This window comes from Oncorhynchus keta, unplaced genomic scaffold (genome assembly GCF_023373465.1).
Source record: "Oncorhynchus keta strain PuntledgeMale-10-30-2019 unplaced genomic scaffold, Oket_V2 Un_contig_4530_pilon_pilon, whole genome shotgun sequence".
In the NCBI taxonomy this organism is placed as follows: Eukaryota; Metazoa; Chordata; class Actinopteri; order Salmoniformes; family Salmonidae; genus Oncorhynchus; species Oncorhynchus keta.
Genome location: NW_026287825.1, coordinates 102,971 through 110,897, shown reverse-complemented (window position 1 = coordinate 110,897; position 7,927 = coordinate 102,971).

Genomic DNA, 7,927 nt, shown 5'->3' with positions numbered 1-7,927 from the left:
TTTCTGTTTGACTCCCAGTACCTTGGGGAGGGCCCTGATCTTAAAGATCTCATCCAGGCCTTTCTGTTTGACTCCCAGTACCTTGGGGAGGGCCCTGACCTTAAAGATCTCATCCAGGCCTGTCTGTTTGACTCCTAGTACCTTGGGGAGGGCCCTGACCTTAAAGATCTCATCCAGGCCTGTCTGTTTGACTCCTAGTACCTTGCTGAGGGCCCTGACCTAAAGATCTCATCCAGGCCTTTCTGTTTGACTCCCAGTACCTTGGGGAGGGCCCTGACCTTAAAGATCTCATCCAGGCCTGTCTGTTTGACTCCTAGTACCTTGCTGAGGGCCCTGACCTTAAAGATCTCATCCAGGCCTTTCTGTTTGACTCCTAGTACCTTGGGGAGGGCCCTGACCTTAAAGATCTCATCCAGGCCTGTCTGTTTGACTCCTAGTACCTTGCTTACTGTGGTGAATAATCCTTCTCAGCATATTTCTCTTTCTGACAGTGTCATTGCCAAACCAACAAACAATACAAAATGTTTAAATACTCACAATGAAAGATTTGATAAACAGAGTCTGTATAGTACAGGTCAACATGAAAAAATCCCAGGTTTTTGAGAGTTTCTGTTGAATATTTTTTGGCACACAATCCATGTTTCAATTGTCTCAAGCCTTAAAAATCCGTCTTCAACCAGGTCTCCTCCCCTTCATCTTTAACCTGGTCTCCTCCCCTTCATCTTCAACCTGGTCTCCTCCCCTTCATCTTCAACCAGGTCTCCTCCCTTCATCTTTAACCTGGTCTCCTCCCTTCATCGACACTGATTGAAGTGGATTTAACTAGCTACATCAATAAGGGATCATATCTTTAACCTGGAATCACCTGTTCAGTCTGTGTATTGGAAAGAGCAGGTGTTCCTAATGTTTTGTACACTCTGTGTTTGTGGATGTGTATCTGATTAGCTGCTGCATACACTATGTGTACAAAAGTATGTGGAATATTTTGTGGATTCGGCTATTTCAGGCACACCTGTTGCTGAGAGGTGTGTAAAATCGAGTACACAGAATTGCAATCTCCAAAGACAAATATTGGCAGTAGAATGGGCCTTACTGAAGACCTCATTGACTTTCAAAGTGGCAACGTCATAGGATACCTACCTTTCCAACAAGTCAGTTCGTCAGATTTCCTGCCCTGCTAGAGCTGAACCCCGTTCGACTGTAAGTGCTGTTTATGTGAGTGGAAAAACATAGGAAAAAACAACAGCTCAGCCGAGAAGAAGTGCTACAGGGCCACACAACCTCACAGAACAGGACTGCCGAGTGATGAAACGTGGAGAGAGTAAGAATCGTCTGTCCTCGGATGTAACACTCACTACAAAACTGGCTCTGGAAGCAACTTCAGCACGAGAACTGTTAGCCGGGAGGTTGTTGAAATGGGTATCCATGGCCGAGCAGCTGAACACAAGTGTTAATGTTCTAGACCCCAGGTTGTTACCAGTCTCCTCTATAGACCCCAGGTTGTTACCAGTCTCCTCTATAGACCCCAGGTTGTTACCAGTCTCCTCTATAGACCCCAGGTTGTTACCAGTCTCCTCTATAGACCCCAGGTTGTTACCAGTCTCCTCTATAGACCCCAGGTTGTTACCAGTCTCCTCTATAGACCCCAGGTTGTTACCAGTCTCCTCTATAGACCCCAGGTTGTTACCAGTCTCCTCTATAGACCCCAGGTTGTTACCAGTCTCCTCTATAGACCCCAGGTTGTTACCAGTCTCCTCTATAGACCCCAGGTTGTTACCAGTCTCCTCTATAGACCCCAGGTTGTTACCAGTCTCCTCTATAGACCCCAGGTTGTTACCAGTCTCCTCTATAGACCCCAGGTTGTTACCAGTCTCCTCTATAGACCCCAGGTTGTTACCAGTCTCCTCTATAGACCCCAGGTTGTTACCAGTCTCCTCTATAGACCCCAGGTTGTTACCAGTCTCCAATCTTTAAACAGACGTCCAGTCTCCATCCTCTCCCAGTGTTTTGGACAGCAGAGGGTAATGGGGGCTGGTTGAAATTCATGTCCTTATCCTTACCCCTTCACAACGTCTCCCAATATCTCTCTCTCTCCTTCTTTCTCTCCTTCTATCTCTCCTTCTCTCTCTCCTTCTATCTCTCCTCTCTCTCCTTCTATCTCTCCTTCTCTCTCTCCTTCTATCTCTCCTTCTATCTCTCCTTCTTTCTCTCCTTCTATCTCTCCTTCTCTCTCTCCTTCTATCTCTCCTTCTCTCTCTCATTCTCTCTCTCCTTCTATCTCTCCTTCTCTCTCTCCTTCTATCTCTCCTTCTATCTCTCCTTCTATCTCTCCTTCTATCTCTCCTTCTATCTCTCATTCTCTCTCTCCTTCTATCTCTCCTTCTCTCTCTCATTCTCTCTCTCCTTCTATCTCTCCTTCTCTCTCTCATTCTCTCTCTCTTCTATCTCTCCTTCTCTCTATCCTTCTCTCTCCTTCTCTCTCTCTTCTCTCTCTCCTTCTCTCTCTCCTTCTCTCTCTCTCTTCTCTCTCTCCTTCGATCTCTCCTTCTATCTCCCCTTCGATCTCTCCTTCTATCTCTCCCTCTGCCTACTTTTTTTCTCTCTCTCTCTTTCTCAGTCTCTCTTTCGCGTGCACACACACACACACACACACACACACACACACACACACACACACACACACACACACACACACACACACACACACACACACACACACACACACACACACACACACACACACACACACACACACACACACACACGTTATCCCCACTCTAACAGGTTTTGTGGTAGACTGACCAAAGGGACTGGGGATTATTGCCATTCAGGACCTTCACTCAGGTTCTCTCTGCTGTTGCTATTGTGTTTCTCTCCCTTCCTTCTTGTTCTCCTGCCTATTTCCACTCAAACTCTCCGTTAATCTCTCTCTCTCTCTTTCTCCATCTCTCTGTGTCTCGTGGACACAAACACATTACAACACATCACATTATCATCAACTCCTCTCTCTCTCTGTGAGGGGTTTGGTATTATCATCAACTCCTCTCTCTCTGTGAGGGGTTGGTATTATCATCAACTCCTCTCTCTCTCTCTGTGAGGGGTTTGGTATTATCATCAACTCCTCTCTCTCTGTGAGGGGTTGGTATTATCATCAACTCCTCTCTCTCTCTCTCTCTCTCTCTCTCTGTGAGGGGTTGGTATTATCATCAACTCCTCTCTCTCTCTCTGTGAGGGGTTTGGTATTATCATCAACTCCTCTCTCTCTGTGAGGGGTTGGTATTATCATCAACTCCTCTCTCTCTGTGAGGGGTTGGTATTATCATCAACTCCTCTCTCTCTCTGTGAGGGGTTGGTATTATCATCAACTCCTCTCTCTCTCTCTGTGAGGGGTTGGTATTATCATCAACTCCTCTCTCTCTCCCTGTGAGGGGTTTGGTATTATCATCAACTCCTCTCTCTCTCTCTCTGTGAGGGGTTGGTATTATCATCAACTCCTCTCTCTCTCTGTGAGGGGCTGGTATTATCATCAACTCCTCTCTCTCTCTCTGTGAGGTGGTTGGTATTATCATCAACTCCTCTCTCTCTCTCTCTGTGAGGGGTTGGTATTATCATCAACTCCTCTCTCTCCCCTGTGAGGGGTTTGGTATTATCATCAACTCCTCTCTCTCTGTGAGGGGTTGGTATTATCATCAACTCCTCTCTCTCTCTCTCTCTCTCTCTCTCTCTCTCTCTCTCTCTGTGAGGGGGTTGGTATTATCATCAACTCCTCTCTCTCTCTGTGAGGGGGTTGGTATTATCATCAACTCCTCTCTCTCTGTGAGGGGTTGGTATTATCATCAACTCCTCTCTCTCTCTGTGAGGGGTTGGTATTATCATCAACTCCTCTCTCTCTCTCTGTGAGGGGTTGGTATTATCATCAACTCCTCTCTCTCTCTCTGTGAGGGGGTTGGTATTATCATCAACTCCTCTCTCTCTCTGTGAGGGGTTGGTATTATCATCAACTCCTCTCTCTCTCCCTGTGAGGGGTTGGTATTATCATCAACTCCTCTCTCTCTGTGAGGGGTTGGTATTATCATCAACTCCTCTCTCTCTGTGAGGGGTTGGTATTATCATCAACTCCTCTCTCTCTGTGAGGGGTTGGTATTATCATCAACTCCTCTCTCTCTCTCTGTGAGGGGTTGGTATTATCATCAACTCCTCTCTCTCTCTCTCTCTCTCTCTGTGAGGGGGTTGGTATTATCATCAACTCCTCTCTCTCTCTGTGAGGGGTTGGTATTATCATCAACTCCTCTCTCTGTGAGGGGTTGGTATTATCATCAACTCCTCTCTCTCTGTGAGGGGTTGGTATTATCATCAACTCCTCTCTCTCTCTCTCTGTGAGGGGTTGGTATTATCATCAACTCCTCTCTCTCTCTCTGAGGGGCTGGTATTATCATCAACTCCTCTCTCTCTCTGTGAGGTGGTTGGTATTATCATCAACTCCTCTCTCTCTGTGAGGGGTTGGTATTATCATCAACTCCTCTCTCTCTCTCTGTGAGGTGGTTGGTATTATCATCAACTCCTCTCTCTCTCTCTGTGAGGGGTTGGTATTATCATCAACTCATCTCTCTCTCTCTGTGAGGGGGCTGGTATTATCATCAACTCCTCTCTCTCTCTGTGAGGTGGTTGGTATTATCATCAACTCCTCTCTCTCTCTCTGTGAGGGGTTGGTATTATCATCAACTCCTCTCTCTCTGTGAGGGGTTGGTATTATCATCAACTCCTCTCTCTGTGAGGGGTTGGTATTATCATCAACTCCTCTCTCTCTCTCTCTCTCTCTCTCTCTCTGTGAGGGGTTGGTATTATCATCAACTCCTCTCTCTCTGTGAGGGGGTTGGTATTATCTTCAACTCTTCTCTCTCTCTGTGAGGGGTTGGTATTATCAAAACTCCTCTCTCTCTGTGAGGGGTTGGTATTATCATCAACTCCTCTCTCTCTCTGTGAGGGGTTGGTATTATCTTCAACTCTTCTCTCTCTCTGTGAGGGGTTGGTATTATCAAAACTCCTCTCTCTCCCTGTGAGGGGTTTGGTATTATCAAAACTCCTCTCTCTCCCTGTGAGGGGTTTGGTATTATCAAAACTCCTCTCTCTCTCTGTGAGGTGGTTGGTATTCTCCTCAACTCCTCTCAGCTCTCTCCCTGTGAGGGGTTGGTATTATCATCAACTCCTCTCTCTGTGAGGGGGTTGGTATTATCAAAACTCCTCTCTCTCTCTCTGTGAGGGGTTTGGTATTCTCCTCAACTCCTCTCAGCTCTCTCCCTGTGAGGGGTAAAGACCAGTGTGTGTGTGCAGGGATGGGCAGTATTTGAATTCTTCTGTGTTTTTATTCATGTGTATTACACTAAGCTGAACTACACTCCGATGTATTTTGTTACAAGATACTTTCATAGAGCTGTAATTCGTTTTTATTTTATCGTAATACTTTTCTTTACATGTTTTTTAACGGCAACAAAAATACCCAGTTTGCTTTGCTTGTCATTTTTTTGGTGTGTTCATTTTCCATATTGGTGATTTAGCAGAGACTCCTGTCTGTCTTCCTGTCTATGTATTCAACTAAGGTAGATAAACACATCACAGCAGAGAGACTTCCTGTCTATGTATTCAACTAAGGTAGATAAACATCACAGCAGAGAGACTTCCTGTCTATGCATTCAACTAAGGTAGATAAACATCACAACAGAGAGACTTCCTGTCTATGTATTCAACTAAGGTAGATAAACACATCACAGCAGAGAGACTTCCTGTCTATGTATTCAACTAAGGTAGATAAACATCACAACAGAGAGACTTCCTGTCTATGTATTCAACTAAGGTAGATAAACATCACATCACAGCAGAGAGACTTCCTGTCTATGTATTCAACTAAGGTAGATAAACATCACAGCAGAGAGACTTCCTGTCTATGTATTCAACTAAGGTAGATAAACATCACAGCAGAGAGACTTCCTGTCTATGTATTCAACTAAGGTAGATAAACATCACATCAGAGAGACTTCCTGTCTATGTATTCAACTAAGGTAGATAAACATCACAGCAGAGAGACTTCCTGTCTATGTATTCAACTAAGGTAGATAAACATCACAGCAGAGAGACTTCCTGTCTATGCATTCAACTAAGGTAGATAAACATCACAGCAGAGAGACTTCCTGTCTATGTATTCAACTAAGGTAGATAAACACATCACAGCACGATAAACATTAATGTAACTGTTAAAACCAGTTATGCATTAGGGGGCGCTATTACATTTTTTGTCACGAAACAAGATATTTTGTCATGAAAACATGCTCGACTATGCATATAATTGACAGCTTTGGAAAGAAAACACTCTGACGTTTCCAAAACTGCAAAGATATTATCTGTGAGTGCCACAGAACTGATGTTACAGGCGAAACCCAGATACGAATCCAACCAGGAAGTGCCGCATTTTTTGAAACCGCCTCATGCCAATGACTCCTTATATGGCTGTGAATGAGCTACGAATGAGCTTACGTTTTCCACGTATTCCCCAAGGCGTCTACAGCATTGTGACGTCTTTTTGCGCATTTCCGTTGAAGAATGGCAGTAAAGGACCATATATAGCATGTGGTCACATGGTGTCTCCCGCAGAAAATCTCACGTAAAATACTGAGGTAGCCATTTTTCCAATCGCTTCTTATGAGAAACCAACTGCCTCGACGGATATATTATCGAATATATATATATGTTGAAAACACCTTGAGGATGGATCCCAAACAACGTTTGTCGTGTTTCTGTCAATATTATGGAGTTAAGTTTGAAAAGAGTTTGGCGTTGTATAGGTAGCATTTTCCGGTCGATTTCTCAGCCAAGCATGATGGACAAACGGGAGCTATTTCGGCCTACAAAAATAATATTTTGGGAAAAAGGGAACATTTGCTATCTAACTGGGAGTCTCCTGAGTGAAAGCATCTGAAGTTCTTCAAAGGTAAATGATTTAATTTGGTTGCTTTTCTTATTTTCGTAAAAATGTTGCCTGCTGCCAGCACAGCCTAGCATAGCATTATGCCATGATAAACTTACACAAATGCTTGTCTAGCGTTGAATGGATTGTAAATGTATTTTGTAATTTCATGTTGTAAATGTATTTAGTCATTGTGTGTGGTTTAACTTTACTGTACTGGGTTCCAGAAGTCCTCACAAGGGGTTAGGGGTTAGGGGTTAGGGGTTAGGAGTAGGGGTTAGGGGTTAGGGGTTAGGAGTAGGGGTTAGGGGTTAGGGGGTAGGGGTTAGGGGTAGGGGGTAGGGGTTAGGAGTAGGGGTTAGGGGTTAGGAGTAGGGGTTAGGGGTTAGGGTTAGGAGTACGGGTTAGGGGTTAGCGGTTAGGGGTTAGGGGTTAGGGGTTAGGAGTAGGGGTTAGGAGTAGGGGTTAGGGGTTAGGGGTTAGGAGTAGGGGTTAGGGGTTAGGGGTTAGGAGTAGGGGTTAGGGGTTAGGGGTTAGGAGTAGGGGTTAGGGGTTAGGGGTTAGGTTTAGGTTTAGGTTTAGAATTAGGGTTAGGGGTTAGGGGTTAGGTTTAGGTTTAGAATTAGGGTTAGGGGTTAGGGGTTAGGTTTAGGTTTAGAATTAGGGTTAGGGGTTATGTTTAGGTTTAGAATTAGGGTTAGGGGTTAGGTTTAGGTTTAGAATTAGAATTAGGGTTAGGGGTTAGGTTTAGGTTTAGAATTAGGGTTGGGGGTTAGGTTTAGGTTTAGAATTAGGGTTAGAGGTTATGTTTAGGTTTAGAATTAGGGTTAGGGGTTAGGTTTAGGTTTAGAATTAGGGTTAGAGGTTAGGTTTAGGTTTAGAATTAGGGTTAGGGGTTAGGGGTTAGGTTTAGGTTTAGAATTAGGGTTAGGGGTTAGGTTTAGGTTTAGAATTAGGGTTAGGGGTTAG